This window comes from Coturnix japonica, unplaced genomic scaffold, assembly GCF_054131305.1.
Source record: "Coturnix japonica strain WE unplaced genomic scaffold, WE-NBRP24 Scf070, whole genome shotgun sequence".
Classification (NCBI taxonomy): domain Eukaryota; kingdom Metazoa; phylum Chordata; class Aves; order Galliformes; family Phasianidae; genus Coturnix; species Coturnix japonica.
Genome location: NW_028188973.1, coordinates 285,183 through 302,125, shown reverse-complemented (window position 1 = coordinate 302,125; position 16,943 = coordinate 285,183). Strand labels below are relative to the sequence as shown.

At 44.2% G+C, this 16,943-nt stretch overlaps 1 long non-coding RNA gene and 1 pseudogene across 2 annotated transcripts; one reads left to right on the top strand and one right to left on the bottom strand.

Moving 5' to 3' along the window:
* Positions 1–756: 756 nt before the first annotated feature.
* LOC146751627 (uncharacterized) lies at positions 757–7,411 on the top strand. Its single transcript, XR_014941323.1, has 2 exons — positions 757–842; positions 6,800–7,411. It is a non-coding gene; the product is annotated as an uncharacterized LOC146751627 (long non-coding RNA).
* A 4,376-nt stretch (positions 7,412–11,787) lies between these two features.
* Positions 11,788–16,919, bottom strand: LOC146751626 (doublesex and mab-3 related transcription factor 3-like; annotated as a pseudogene). The gene is made up of 2 exons (XR_014941298.1): positions 15,694–16,919; positions 11,788–13,418 (listed from the first exon to the last, which is right to left on the bottom strand). The product of XR_014941298.1 is annotated as a doublesex and mab-3 related transcription factor 3-like (transcript).
* Positions 16,920–16,943: the final 24 nt, after the last annotated feature.

Here is a 16,943-nt window from a genome sequence, read left to right as displayed (position 1 = left end):
CTCTCTGGAGACAATAACAGAATTTCTCATTGAGGAGAATTCACTTAGTAGGCTCCAAATTCTAATTTCCTGGTCAAGTACTTGGCTTGTATAATAGTTTGAATGTTTGTCTTCTAAGGTGCTAAGCTTTCACAGAATTATAGAATCACAGAAACCTCAGAGTTGGAAGGGACCTCTGATGGCCATCTGGTCCGACTCTCCCACAATGAACAGGAAACTTCAGGGCTTATTCCACGGAACAGGAGTATGAACCTTTCAATGATCCATACTGCACATGATGTTGTGATGTGGAATATTGATAGCGGCATTACAAAACCATGACACAAGGGGCGCATTGCCAGGTGTTTTTTGGCAGGGCTGCACTGAATCCTTTCATCCCACAGGTGGTATTGGTATTGGGTTTGCCTCTGCTCAGGTGCAACATCTTGTACTTGGATTTATAGAATCTCATAATGTTACTTGTGCCCATTGCTCAGCACTGTCTAGGTCCCTCAGGATGGCATCCTGTCCCTCTGGAGTGTCAACTGCACCCCACAGCTTGGTGCCATCCACAAGCTTGCTAAGGGTGCACTCAACCCCACTGTCAGTATCATTAATGAACATATTAAAGGTAATCAGCCCCAGCACTGGTGTCCAGTTCTTACAGAGCACTGGAGAATTTACAGGTAATAGCCATGAACTCCTTGTAGCAGCTTTTTTTACCTCATGGAGATGGAGAAAGAGACATCTAACGCTCAAACTGAGCTACAAGATCTCCCTCAGATCAATGGGCAGACAAGCTTAAGAGTGATGACTTCAGGGATGCCACATCTGTTTTTCCCAGTGGTTTCTCTTCATCAAAGGTATGTTATGACACAGCCTTCTTTATCTTCCATCACCCTTTCCCAGGACTGCTGCAGGCCATGTTTCCTGCACACTGGTACCTGGGCACAATGCAGCCTTCCACGTTTAACATTCATAGCTTTCCTTTTTCTTTTTTCTTTTTCTTTTTTTTTTTTTTTTCTGCTGCCTTTTTGCACTGTCTTATCAGAGCTTGTGTACTCCAACAGCCATCAACAAAACTATCTTTTAATGTGGCAAAGATGAGTTATCAGGTTGGACAGTTCTTCAAAACACATAAATTGCTCCCGGTACCTACAGAGCTAAACAGAGGAGCAGCACAGCACGCGTGGTCTATAACAGAAGTGAGGATTTCATACACCAGCATCCATCTGCAGCATCCCTGGGAATCATATTTTTGAATAGTTTCATTTTTGTTGTATAAGTAAAATTGACGTATCCGCCAACTAACCTGACTTATCCCAGGACCTCAACTGTCTGGGGGAGAGATACAAACATGGACGCCATGATGTCTTCTCTCAATTTATTGTTGCGTCACACTCCTTATATAACATCCTAAATCCCACGCAGACGCGTACACCCACTAGGCAAAACCCGATGCACGCAAAAGAACCTATACACACACCTACCTAAACCCCCCGCCCACTAACTCTTAACCTACAGGCCCAACTCAGCTATTCTAGAACACTCCATCTACTCAGAACAATTGTATGCACTCATAAATCCTTACAACAACAACTTAGTACCCCAACATAAAATCCATGCAATTTCTTGGATTTAAATGGGACTGTTTATTTATTCGTTTGTTGAAGCTCTTTATTTTTGTTGAAGCTCTTTATTTATTTATTTTTCTTGTCTTGGAAATGTGTCCAGCTGTACTGAGAAAATGCTGCTTTCACGTTCTTCAAATACTGAAGTGTTCTTTTCACTTAGCTAATTAAATTCACCCTTCCTTCACTGATGGTGGTGGCAGAAAGCACAAGTTTAGCTCCTAATGTACCTTGGATGTCGTCATCCAATGTCGCAGTGGTGTCAGTAAAATCCTTCAACAAAAAGCTGAAGACAAAATTCTCTTAAAGAAAAAAACATTTGGAAAGGAAGAGAAAAATATCACCATGAATGTAAAAAGTTCCATCACTGAAAGTACGCAGGCTTTTCCTTCCTTGCCTTTACTACTGCGAAGAAGCATAAAGTCAAGATCAGCTTAGGAATTTCTGAGGAGAAAAGAACGTTATTGCAGAACAAAGCATGTAGAGGCAATAAAATAAATGCTACCACTAGACGGTAGCAAATACTAATTTATTGTATTCTGATAACAGAATATTTGACCATTAAAAAACAAACAAACAAACAAACAAAACCAAACAGTGAAATCCTGTGAGAAGGGAACAAGTGGGATAACTGCCTGACTGGAATAAAACTCTGTTCTCTCTGGAGACAATAACAGAATTTCTCATTGAGGAGAATTCACTTAGTAGGCTCCAAATTCTAATTTCCTGGTCAAGTACCTGGCTTGTCTAATAGTTTTAATGTTTGTCTTCTAAGGTGCTAAGCTTTCACAGAATTATAGAATCACAGAAACCTCAGAGTTGGAAGGGACCTCTGATGGCCATCTGGTCTGACTCTCCCACAACGAACAGGAAAATTCAGGGCTTATTCCACGGAACTGGAGTATGAACCTTTCAATGATCCATACTGCACATGATGTTATGATGTGGAATATTGATAGCGGCATTACAAAACCATGACACAAGGGGCGCATTGCCAGGTGTTTTTTGGCAGGGCTGTGTGGAGAGTGTTTATGCAGATACGTGCTGCCGAAGCCTGAAGGGCTGCAACGGAACCGACGTGAGTAAATATGGACAGGCAAGCAGCATATGATTTATTTTCCGCTTTTCTTAGGCGGAGACAGTTTAAAGGTATAGACTTAGTAAAGGATCTCCCTGCTTTATTGAGCCGCGCGGTCTCATATGGCTTTTTTGCAAATCCCCACTCAGTGCACACCTTAGAGGAGTGGCGGCGGTATGGGGATAAACTGTGGGAGTTAGTTTTAGACGATGATAAGCCAGCAAAAAAGAGAAGTAAGTTGTGGAAAGCAGTGCATAACGAGTTGTTGATGAGTCAGGCGGAAAAAAGGGCAGCTCGGGAAGCTCAAGCTGCGCAAAAACAGAATCAAGATGATGGGCTGCCATGGGGCACTAGTGTCCCGAACCCCCCTGTTTTTTCCTCCGTTACCTTGCCGGCTGCAGCCTCAGCGCCCTCTGCACCCCCTCGCGAAATGCAGGCTGACCTAGGAACGGAGCCCACGGAGGTCTCCTCTAGCCCTCCCCCTCCGCCGTCCGGAGCTCCGCCGTCCGGAGCTGCCTCGGCGCCGCTCCATGTCTCGGCACCGCCTGTGCCGCAGCCGCAGCCGTCCGGCTGCTCTGAGCTCCCGGTGGCTCCGGAGCCGTCAATTCTGCGCGGGTCGGGTCCGATCTCTGGGGCTGGGTCTGATCTTGCGGGGACTGTCGCAAGGGAAAGACGCGAGTTGTGGTCTATGCTGGCAAGGCACGGGATGGAGGATGGCGATAATGAGTTAGTACAGACAGCAACTGAGAATCTTGCATTCCCTGTTGTTTACACTCCCTTGCCGCAGGGAGGAGTCCAGGCTGAGATTCAATCTCTGGACTGGAAGATGTTATCACAGTTGCGGGCTACAGTAGGGACATATGGGGTGACTAGGGAACCGGCCAGGCAAATGATAGATGATCTTTTTAGTGCGCATATCCTTCTCCCAGCAGATATTAGAAGCATAACGAAATTGATCTCTACCCCTCATCAGTTAATCTTGTTTAATGCTCATTGGCATCAGCAGGCTGTGGCGTCCGCAGCAGTACAGAGAGGACCAGGAGACCCCTTAGCAGGTGTAACAATGGAACAATTGTTGGGTCTCGGGGCATGGACTCGAATAGAGGCTCAGGTGATTTCTGATCCTGAAGTTTTGCGAGAAACTAGGAATATAGCCAGGAAAGCTATGGATAGTAGAAAAGCTGCGGGGGGAACGCCCATTTACATGGGAATAAGACAGGGGCGTGAGGAGCCGCTAGGTAATTTCATAGATAAGGTTGTGGATGCCATCAAGAAGGCTAGTGTTCCAGAATATATGCAAGGGGCATTGATTAAACAACGTGTGCTCCAAAATGGCAATTCCTCAACCCGATCTCTGGTTAATACATTGCCCGGAGATTGGTCAATCCCCGAGTTGCTAGAAAAGGCTGCTTCGGTTCCAACTGGAACCCAGGCATTCTTAGGAGTGCTTTACAGAAAATTAGTGACGGGTTGCAAGAGCAGGCAAAGGCATTTCAGGAGCAATCTAGATCCTCGCATACTCAGGTTTTAGCAGCCCTTGCACCCCTCCAAGCTGCAGTCGCTACAAGCCCACGCTCGCAGAACAGCTCCCGCATGAAATGTTTCCGTTGTGAAAAAACTGGCCACATCTGTCACGAGTGCCAAGCCACTGGGATTTGGTGCAGCAAGTGTCAATCCAACACCCACAACGCTGCTGTATGCTAGAGGGAGTCGGGAAACGTGAGAAGCAGCGCGAGAAAGAACAGCGGCCGCGCTCCGACACAAGCAGCCGTTCCCAGCCAGCGGCCGCCTGCCGCCCCCCCCCCCGCCTCGTCGTGCGCGGCTGCGTCTGTGCAGCCCGCGTGTAACGTGGTTAAAGACACGGATGGACTGAAACCAGGGGATCGTTGTGACCCAGGTCCAGAAGATCCAGAAAGCGAATCGGATGCATTTCCTCCTGATGATACTTGGAAGGAAGCAGGAATGACAAATTTCCCTACAGCATCCTGTGATGTCTTAGAGCCGTGCAGAAAAGAAACAATATGAAGGGGTGATGCTGACACGTTGCAAACCTTTCCTAATCAGGTCCCCCGTTGGGAATCCCTGCCTTACGAGGCAGTGAAGGAGCTAAGGGAGTCAGTGAGAACATTCGGAGTTCAGTCAGCCTTTCCATACAATCTTTTGGTTACAAACAGTGACAGTTACGCTATGACCCCTCACGATTGGAAAACTGTGTTAAGAATGATCCTCTCTCCTATGCAATACACCGTGTTGATGACTGAATATCAGCTACATAATTTGACTGATAGCTCTTTGCCTCAGACTGGGACAAATCCCTGTGACACAGCACCTCTTCAACTGTGTCAGACAAATGTCACTCACATTCCTGAATTTGGCCGTCTAAAATATGCACATGTAACAATAGATATTCATTCTTCTTACGTATTTGCCACAGCACATACAGGTGAACACAGTCATGACACCCGTAAACACTGGTTATCTGCTTATGCTGCTATGGGAATCCCACATACTACAAAAACAGATAATAGGCCTGCGTATACCTCTAAGGCCACTCAAACTTTCCTCCAAGAAGGGTGTGTTAGACATACTACAGCCATTGCTCATTCTCCCACTGAACAAGCTATCACTGATCACATTTATCAAACATTGAAATCCATTCTTATTATTAAACAAAAAAGGGGGAATATGGGAGACACACGACAAGAAATATTATGCAAGGTTTTGCTTGTTTAGTTTGTGCTGAATTTTTTGAATCGTGTTCATAGAGATACAGCTTATGTGGATCATCATTTTGAGGCTTCCCCAGTGCTAAAGGAACAGCCTATGGTTAATGTTTGGAATATGGCCACAGAATTTTGGGACTGTCCCCTACCATTGACAACTTGGGGTCGTGAATATGCTCTTATTTCCACAGGGACTGGCCCTACGTGGGTTCCAGCATGATACGTTTGGTCTCATCTGAAGGCAGAAAATAGCATCCAGTCTTTATAGAAATTGTAACTGTGTGTTTCTTACTTAGTGGTATTGCTTTGTAACTTGCTGTGTTATAGATAATATTACTAATAGTTTGACATAGTGTGTGATTTTCTGTTTTACCAATGCAGTCTCAAGATTTAGAGTTGAAGGCATTAGCTAGGATGTTGTGTGCTTCTTCTATTTTAGTAATAGATCAGATGTGTATTAAACAGGATTTGATCTAATCAATGCTAGAATCTACAGGAATAGCTCTTTTAATGTTTTAGTACTGTTTGCTTATGATATTATTAGCCTATTAATTAGCTTTTCTTAATTTGCAAAGACAAAACCTGGAAAGGAATCCCAGACAAAGAGATGACCCTGTATCATAGAACAGATACCTCTTTTACATCCAATTAATTGGGATCTGAAAATATAACCATGCATCATTTGACAAAAGTGCACGCTAATAGAACTGAATTTGATAGTTTATTTTGTTTTCCAAGCAGGTGTTCCACTTGGGCTCTATATCACGCACTGGCCATGCGGCTGTGGTGTACAACTGGAAGAAATCCTTCAGACCCTGAATGCAGGAGAGAATCTGTGATGGGTGAGAGAGGAAAGGTGCACCTTGAAGCAGGGGACGCCCTGCTGGCACTATCTGTCTCATCCACCACCAACACAGCTTGCTGTTTCTCAAGGGTCAATAAGTATTAATGCCCCTACTGATACTCTAGTACATTTGTCCTCTAAAATTGGTTCTATTTGACATGCTACTTCATAAAATTGCACAATCATTCATCAATTATTAGCCCGGATAACTCAGTCAGTAGAGCATGGTTGTGAGCATCTTAAAAGCACTTATTGCACAAATTTTAGTGGTCATTAAAATCAATATATCAGAGTATATGAAAATTGAAGACTTTTCCTGATCAGTTACAGATTAACACAATGGGACCCTCACAGATTTATTTTCAGGTTGCAGAAACTTAGGTTGCAGAGCAAACACATTTGTCCTTTACAGCAGGTTTAACAGTAATGTTGTTAAGTTGTATTTGACTTGTCTCTTTTTTCACTTTTAGAGTATTGTTAATCGAGGTCTTGATTGAGTTATAATAGTTATGTTATTAATTTAAGTAGTGTTGTTACTCTATAGGCAGTATCTTGAAATTGTTGTAATACAAGAAGAATTCTACGGAGCAGCAGCCATGGATCGAGAGGAGAAGTTCACAGAGCAGCAGCTATGGAGCAGGATAAAACTACATGAGAACTGATTGAACAAATGAACTGAACTGATTGTTAAATATGATTAATCGGTCAGTAAATCAAACCCCTTTTCAGTTTAAAAGAAAACGGGGTAAGTGTGGAGAGTGTTTATGCAGAATGGCTTTGTGAGAAAGGACATGAAGAGATTCCATTAGTGAAATTGTAAAAGAATGAACGTGACTGAAGACAAAGACGGTCTATCCTAGGGCCGATCACGGGCTAGGCAGCTGAGAAGAAATCAGGATGTGAAAAGACAGGGTATGTAGCTAAAGACAGGATATGTAGCTAGAGGCAAGGACGGCCTGAGGGAAAAACAAGATGTGTAGCAAGGTGAAGACATAGCTGTAAAGAAAAAGTATCCACAAGACTAACCACAAAGGTCAGATGAAGTAATGTGTAACCCACCAATCCTGAGCTTTACTTTTGCAATATGCATGAACTTATTACTGCTTGTATAAATGAGATGCTGTAACACCTAATAAACGAGGCTTGTTGACCATGATAGCATGAGACTTGTCTCCCGCGGTTACTTCCAACAGGGCTGCACTGAATCCTTTCATCCCACAGGTGGTATTGGTATTGGGTTTGCCTCTGCTCAGGTGCAACATCTTGTACTTGGATTTATAGAATCTCATAATGTTACTTGTGCCCATTGCTCAGCACTGTCTAGGTCCCTCAGGATGGCATCCTGTCCCTCTGGAGTGTCAACTGCACCCCACAGCTTGGTGCCATCCACAAGCTTGCTAAGGGTGCACTCAACCCCACTGTCAGTATCATTAATGAACATATTAAAGGTAATCAGCCCCAGCACTGGTGTCCAGTTCTTACAGAGCACTGGAGAATTTACAGGTAATAGCCATGTACTCCTTGTAGCAGCTTTTTTTACTTCATGGAGATGGAGAAAGAGACATCTGAAGCTCAAACTGAGCTACGAGATCTCCCTCAGATCAGTGGGCAGAGCAGGGATGTACCCTTGTGAGAGTTGCCCATGTCTCATCTTCATTTTCCATAGAGTGAATACAGAAATAACAAGCCGCATTCCCAAAGGTTCTGTACATGTTTCTGTTCTGCTGAGACTCTAACGAAGCCTGGTCTCCAACGGCAGTTCTCCTAGAAGTATGTCTCCCTCTGCATTCCCAATCTTTCAACACATACGATGCTCTAAACTTACCATCTACAAGGTCTACTGCCCAGTACCTGCACAAAAGTTTGACCTTCCATGTGATGTCAGGACTCACACTGTGTGTCCACGTGTTTGTCACACAGCTGTGGTTAAGGCCCTCTGGTACTGTGTTACTGTGGAGATCAATGTAATTAGTCTCTCTAAGGGAAATCTCAGCTGAGATTTCCAGTGTACACACAGCATCCTACCAGGAGCTGCTGAGTCATGCAGAAAGCTGCTGAGACGCTGCATTATCAAAATGTGCTTGGGGAAGAAGGCTTGTTATCTGCCAGTGTGTGTTCCAGACGAGTGCAGGAACATTAAGATTCTGCATTAAGTTAGTTGGTTATAGGGAAGGGAGAAGAATGATGCTTGAGGGTTATATGCCCACTAGAATTGAAGTTTGGAAAGTGCGCATTCAGAAATAATTTGATTTCCCAGTAATGGCAATATGCAATATCAAGTAAGAAATGAAATTGAAGAATTAATCTTCTTCTTCAAATACAGGATGGCTTCAGTATTAAAATTAACATATAAATTTAGCCTCAATCCTACTCGCCTACTCACGTCCACATAAGGAGTGAATGACTGAAACAGTATACTGGGAGAATCCAAATCGTTCTTCAAACGTGTCAGCACGAACGCGAGGCCAGCCTGTTCAGCCAGCGTTCGCAGAGTGGCCCTGGGGCCGCAAGGAGGGCACGTCGGGGCCGCGGGGAGCACGCAGCCAACTGCGGAGCCGCGGGGAGGGACGTGGGGCAGCGCAGCACAGCGCTGTGTTCTGATCGCAGCCGCCCCGCGGAGCGGCTGAGTGCGGAGCAGCCGGAAGAAGGGCTTCCTGCGGAGTTACCGTCTGTGTTGTGCGCACAGGCGGGTGGTGAGCCGTGAAATCACCGTCCTGACAGGAGGAGCACCACAGAAAATGCACCTGGGCTCAGCCGCTCCGCGCACCCAGAGCGAGAACTGCGCCGTGAAATGAGGGGAAGTCCTCTTGCTCCAAGTGACTCGTGGCTGCGGTATCGCCCCCTACAAAAATAACAAATCAAAATGAAATAGGACCACTTAATTGCAGGACTACAACAAAGGCTTCGCTGATCTTCTTGATGCTTAAGCTCGTTCTTTATGGTTTCCAGACACGCAGCCAGTTTCACTCCTTCCTCTTCACCCACGCGTCTTCTCCCTTATTTTACCACGAGACGGAGCCAGAAAACAGAGGGCTGGGACCTGGTACCTGCAGGAACCAGGGCTGGGAAGTGCATGGCCTGAGACAAAACAGGTGTTCTCAAGAACGTCTGCTGATGCAAAGGAAAAGGTGCAATTGGGTAGTGCATGTGGGCCAGGTGCCAGGAGTGGGATGAGATGGAATGGGATGGGATGGGATGGGATGCAATAGTACATTATGGTGCATAGGGAAGCAGAGGTTCTCTCATCTCCTATTTGCCCACACTGTAAAGGCAGGATGGAGTTAGGATTACCCACAGGTAAAGACATAAGGAGCAGACTCCAGCACCATGGGGCTCTGCCAATATGCCAAGGGCCCCAGATCCTTGCTGCATGTTGAGTGAAGTCTAGAAATGACATCCACATTTAGTGGCAGCCTGGAAACACAGCTGTATGAACAGTATCCTTTCCTAGACATATAACTGCTGGTCAGTCCAATTGGTTTGTTTGGGTCAGTTTGGTTGGTTGGTTAGTTTATTTTCCTGTTGGTTTGTTTGCTTTAATGGAACTTGTAAATAGCCACAATACTGCAGAAGTTGTCTGCAGACAAACAAAATGTGTTTGGTTTTTGTTTTTAACATGTTTATGTTTACTTTATTTAATAATAATAATAATAATAATAGTGAATTTAGTCAAAAGATATTCTATGATTCCTGAAAGAATGACTATTTTAATTTCAGCGCTTTCACAAAGGAAAAAACAAAACAAAACAAAACAAAAAACCCACAACAGTTTATCAAAAGAGATAGGATTTAATAATTGCTGATAACTGCATTGCTGACCCTGCATTTTTTCACCCATCATGTTTGTAGTATGAACAGTTTGCCCCAGCTTGGCCAAAGGTCATCTTTCTCTGAAAGATATGTTCCATTTCCAAGATGTCAAGGTTCTGCTCACTGAAAACCCACAGACCACAGTGCATAAGATCACTATGAGCTGTCGGTTGCCACTGTTTGGTCTTCCTGCTGGAGGTTATTCACCCTCTGCTGGGAAACAAAAGAAAGAAAAAGAAACAGAATTCATTCAACCTATGAGGGTGCCTATACAAAAGCCTCTGCTGGAGGGAAATCTGCTTGGTGCATGAGCTCAAAACCTGAGCTCACGAACCTGTTTGTTCGCATCGAGCCTTTCACACCTAACTCCTCTACGATGTTGGAGCACAGCATTTCACTACCTCATCTCTTTCTGTTTGCAAGACCAAGCTTATTTTATGAGTGTCTATCACTTTTCTGCTTGGAGTGTCTTGAAGATGAATTTGTTTACAAATTCCATGTGGGCACAGGAAAACGTGTCAGTACAAAACTGTAATTCTGCATTATGAAAATTCCAGATGTTCTTACATTTGCATAAGGAATGCTATTTATTTTCTTTTCTCCCACTCTCCAACTTTCCCTCTTTGCTCTCTAGCATACAACTACAAATTGCTTTACTGAACAGATTGCAAAAATACACAATAAAAAGTGTATTTCTGATCATTTATCCCCCAGAGAAAATAAAAACATTATTTATTTTATTCTCCTTCTGCTTGTGCCTGTTCAATATCAGTATAAACTGTGGGATCCATTGAGAACACAAACATTACAAAGTATGAAATGCCAAAGGAGAACACAGGCATTCACATTAGCAGTGATACTAGGCAACATGCCTGACAAATTCTAAGGTCCTACAGCCCACCTGCTTTAGGCTTCCCCCCTCTAGGGGAACCCTCATTGGGTTTGAGGGGTAGGGCTGATCTGTACACATGGCAGGCCTGCCAGCCATTGCATCCACACAGAAAGAAGTGTTTTGGAAAATCCAGCTGCCAAGCAGATGTGGTCAGTGGCAAATGGTTCAAAAAATGGCACAAAAAGCTTAACAGACAAATATCTAGGTGGAGAGTGAATGTAGTGGCATTCTTCACCAGAAGCAATTTGTAGTGTTATTCTGACACTGTAATGAAAGTAGGATAAAAGGGGAGTTCATGCATGCAAACATGCAATAAATTGTTCAAATAATTACTTTTCCAGATTCGGGAAAGCTGCCATTTAACTCCACACTGTTTTAAAGAAAGATCTGCTATTACACCCTATCTCCTATTTCTATTTCTATAGCATAGGGGGAAAAAAAAATAAAAAAAAAAATAAAAATAAAAAAAAAATGTTTCTGAAGGGGCAGGAGAGCCTCTTATTGACTTATATATATTTTTTTTTTCCTGCTTACTGTGACTGTTACAAGTTCTGCTTCACTCTCCTGAACTTGGAAGTGTCTGTAGCACACATCCAAGGACCTAAGCTTCCCTCATGATAGCATTTGCTGAGACTCAGTTTCAGGCTACGAGGCAGGGGGGCAGAACCTGGACTGGGAAAAATAGACTTGCCTTGTCTGCTGTTGCTGGAACTAGACATTGTTACCCCAGCTGGCAGTTAATCAGCTCTCTATCCTCAGAAATGCTATTTGCCCAATATAAATGACATAAACCATCTTAGTTTATTTTTCTAGAGTCCTTAGCATGCTACATTAACCTGACAATGTTTAATCTTGTGTCCATTTCACAATACACTTCATGCACTTCACAGCCGTAATTGGTTTTACACTGACATTACACATTTTGACCTAGCCATGGGAAAAGAATAACTCATAAGATTATTTTTCTAAAAAATGTCCAAGCTCAAACAGTACAGAAGCAGTTCATGCTAGTTCCATGTGCATAATTCTTCTGCCTTTCCTTTCAATGCAAAGATGATGACTGGTCCTTGTTTTAGTCCATTTGCAATTGAACTACTTTTGTTTGATTTCTTATGTCCTGAGGAGTTCTCTCTTATAAAACAGCATTCAAGTATTCTAGTTTAATATCCCCAGTTGTCTGAGTTAAGGAACAAAGTAGACCTTGAGCTTCTGTTCCCGCTACGAATCTTCCAGAGTCCCGTAACCGATGGCCATAAAGTCTTTCCTTGTCGTACACACTCAGAGCTAAAGCCAGAGTATTGCTATTTGGCATTATCCAATGAAGTGCAAGAAATTAAATAAGTTATGTTTTTATTGCTATAGTACAATACCAAGCAAAGTCAAGTTTTAATACAATTGCAAGTGTTTCATGGAGTATACGTCTCTCCTCTTCAGGCCCAGTAGTTCAGCTGCACTGCAAATATCACTTACTTACTTATCATATGCCAAATGTCATCCTAAGAAGATGTGTTGAGTATTCTTGAGTCTGAAGAATCAGACCTTTCATCATACTCATCTTCTGTGTAAAGAGGTTGCTTAGACACAATAGGACATCCGTCATCAGGGATTGAGATCCTAGGATCTTCTGATGAGCGAGAAGGAAGGACAGAAGAGCTTTGGAAGATGCTGGCCGAGTTGCTAGAGAAAGGACTGACATACTGGGACCGCAGCTGGTACTGCTGCTGCAGCGTCATGGTGTTCCAAAGGGTGACATCATTAGGCAGGAAAGGACTGGACTGGTTTCTTGCCAAAGTGTTCCTCAGCATCAGCGGGTAGCGAGGTGGCTGAGGAAATGGGTGCTGCAAAGGTACAGTCAGAGGATTGGGCACAACATTGCTGGAGTCAGCAGAGAACCTCAGTGTGTCAGGGACCCTGAAGGCTGAGCCCACTGACCACTTGGAAGAGGAAATAGGATAGGAACTCAGCGTGTGTTCAAAAATATGCCCATTGGAAGGTAGAACTAGACCATCTGACTCTGCAGTAGTTCTCTCACCACTGGCCACTGAAGACCGGCTGGACAAGAGAACCTCAACAGCACTCACCAGGTCACCACCACATCCTTTCAGGATCAACTCCAGCACCATTGGCTTCTGGTTAGGGAAAATCTTTTTCAGCACTTCCAGTGGAGGTCTGTTGGCTTTCAAGCTGAAAGGTAAAGAAACTGTCCCAGAAGGACCTTCTATCAGTAGGTGATTCTGCTCTGCATGGTACTTGGGGCTCTCTGGACGGCTCTCTGTGCTCCCACCATTTTTCTGAACCGCGTAACCTACCTCATCCACTTATACAATTTCTGGGCTTTCAGGGGTGAAGCAGGTTCTGGCTTTAGCCATGTCTGGGGAATTCCTTTGGTCTGTGTCTTCGTCACTGTAGGTCTCAGCATTGTCTGTTCCGCTGGCATCACCCAGCCTCTCCTCACTGATGTCTGCAAAGGAAGGCAGAGAAGTCAACAAATGCTGAGTCCAAATGCCTCTATGGACACCAGAGGACAGACTCTCCCTATAGGGAACAGAGCAGGCTCCTAGGGAAGGAAAGAAAGAATAAAGAAAAAAAAAGCATTTTTCTGATAAAATTAAATTCTCTTTACAATGTCACGTGAGAACAAAACTGCAAGAGTCATGAGACATGACCTAGGCATTTTGTGCTTCTTTTCAGTCATCTGTCTCATTCTTCCACGTATAAGAAAAGCATCCTTTTTTCTCCTGCATCAGATGTGCTATATTAATCCTTCCATCCTTCTTCACTAGTTACAAGACAGCAATGAGTCAACCCAGTGTGCAAGTTCTCTCAGAGGAACTTGAGCATTTTCACTCTGGGATTCCTATTGCACTGGTTGTAAGATGTAAATATTCAGAGAGAATACCCTGGAAGACCAACATTTCCTCTGTAAGTGCAGCAGCACTGGTAGAACCACTGCACCACATCTGCTGGCTCAGAGCTGTTCATATAAATCAATATATCCTAGTTCTTGTTCTGCAGAAACCAGTTCATTCCCCAGCAAGAAAAACAGGTTTCTCTTCCAAACCTGATGTCTTCATTGATTAGAACACAACATTTAGAAAAAAAATAATCTTTTTTTGGAAAGGACCCCTTGAAGGCATCTGGTTCAACCTCCTGCTCAAAGCAGAACTAGCCTAAAATCTAGAGCAATTTGTTTTAGTCCCTGCTCAGCTGAGCTTTAAATATTTCTAAGGCTGGATGCTTAGCAACCTCCCTCAGCACTTGTTTCAGGTACCTTGCCTGTCGTGTGTGAAGCTAAGAAGGGCAGAGCAAAAGCCCACGGACCACGTTTTTACCAGAGGTACACACAAAAAGGGAGATACCCCAGGGCTCCAATCACAAAAGGGGGCAATGTATTTGCTTGAAATCCTTTGCAGTCATTTACCTAAGGATGTTGCTCTGCTGACCTCCCTCATGCAAGTGCAGTGCTGACCTGACAAACATCAGCAGCTGGGGAAGGGGACACTGCAAGCTGATGCAGACAGAGGCTGTGTTCACACAGCAGAGCTTCTGAATGCACAAATGTGAAAGATGGTCTGCAGAAACCAATGGAAGTACTTGTCTGGTTTCCCAAGCCCACAGTGATGAGCCCAAGTAGATATGGCATGAAGCAAGCAAAGGCTTCCAAATTGTGCTCACAGTCACCCCTACCAGACTGAGAGGGAACTAAGGGCATGTAAATGGAAAATCCTGGCCACTGGCCTCCTACAGGTCTGCCTCACTCTCTCACCCTGGGAATGGACAGGGCATTTCTGGTGCAATTTACCCACTTTGTCACTCTGAGAAAGGAGTCTGAGTAAGCTGAGCAGGAGGTCACCATGCTGTCCAGAACGGGAGATACATTCCTCTGCTGTAAGTAAACCATCAGCTCCTGGCAGAGCAGAGCAGACAGTCAGCATGGCAAAGGGCTGTTCTCTGCCCGAGGCAGGAGCGATGGCCGTCCTGTGGAGCCGCGGGTGTTGCTGGCTCGGGTTGCAGAAGATGAGAGTGGGAATAAAGCTGAGGTGCCCTTCTGAAGACCCCATCTTTCTCTTTGAATTGCCTGACCTGTGCTGGTTACCCGTTTTCATCTGGTTATGCTCTCTGTCCAGAGCTAATAGAGAAGCACGTATACAATATGAGGCAACGTGCACATGAACTTCTTTATGCTCTCGGTGTTAGTCTTGCCTTAGCATCCAAGGGGAATGCAGAAAGCAAACAAACCGGTAGCATTATCTTTTTGAGAGAATGTTAAGACCTAGGGGTAGCTTTTACTTGAAAAAGAAAAGAGAACGGGAGGGTCATGCTACCTTTCCCTCTTAATCCCCCCCCCCTCACCACCCCCCCCTCTCACACACACACACACACACACATCTTCATGCCTTCACAGCCACGTATTTATTACCAGAGAAGGGATATTAAGAATAATTCACATGCGAATGAAAGAGCAATTTACACACTTGAGTCTTAGAGAGCAGCCCGAGGACAACTAATTGCCTCTGCCCCTGTCGTGATTTGTGATTCTTAGGTCACAGATCTAGAAAGGCTAGAAACCAGCAATTAACATGTAGATGAATAAAGACGATATTGCATAATGAAAAATAGGCTGCTTGTTCCCAAAGAGCTTGAGATAGTGTATAAGATGAGCCCAAAACACCCCATGATAGTCTGAGTCTCATGTCAAATGTGACACCAAAACCATTTCTTAGTGCAAAACCTACCAGGAGCTCCAGCCAGCAGATAATACTGATTCATACACCCAAGGCTGCACAGTTGGATCTGTCATTTGCTTGCCTTCATTTCATCAGTGGAAAAAGTACCCAAGGATCCAACCCACAGCCTTCTTCCTGCCTCCAGTATTTTTGCCAGTGAAACAGAGGACTCTGGTGGAGAAAAAGGATCATTGTCATCATCCATGTTGTTGATCCTGATGAGGATTAGGGTAGTGTTACAGCATGAACCATGAAAGCTGACCTTTACAAGCAACAAATTCCATGTAGCACTTGAAAAGCGGTAGCATCTTCTTGGCCTTAAACTGTGAAAATAGCTTCCTGAACAATCACTTTGACAATGCCAGTCTTACAGGTTACACTGGTTTATATAGGCATGTCAGTAAGGCTAAGTAAAAATAAAGGCATATGAAGTGCTACATGATATATGTCAGCAGAAGACTGAAAAACAAGGGTCTAGGTCCTTTTGTGTGTGGGAACTTCAAGCTGAGTGCAGGAAGATGCTCACATATCCTCTTCTGAGCATGGAAGTGGCACTGCCTCGTTACAGTTTCCTCCTTCTTCCTGTTCCCTGAGAATGTTACAGGATAATTCACTCCCAGCACAAACGGTGGGGAAAATTTATCCTCTGCTTATGCTCTAGACCCACACCCTTGTCTGCTAGTGAAGATGTGTTCATTCAAATATACCATTATGTTGTTAAGCATGAGGAGACATCAGAGCAGCCTTTTCTCATGAGCCAGCACTTAACAGTGAAAGATAAGATCTCCTCAGCTTTTATGATAACATCCACAGAAAAGATGGCTGTGAAATGGTTAATGTGCTGAAAGATCTCAAAACAGTTTGGATTCCTGTCATGGAGGGCCCTGCCAAGGGCTCACATCCAGTCCTTGATGTGAGTTATCTCTGGTGTGTGTGGCTGTGGGAAGGAGAGAATATCCCTTGAGCAGCTGCACATTCAGAAGCTGTGCATCTGACCAATGTGCAGATGGGGCTGAGTGGGAGCAGGAACAGGAAATGGCCTGTGATGTCTTCACCATCTGATGACAGCCACTATTGGGTCTCCAGGCTGTTTGATCCAGCAAAGTAGCTGATTGCCAGACCAAAAGCATGAAGGAGACATCTCAACTGGCTCCCATACTGCAATCTGGAGGTGAGGATGAAGATGTTATTCAGCTCACATTCTAAAATAAAATAAAATAAGATAAAATAAACTAAAATAAAATAAAATAAAATAAAAT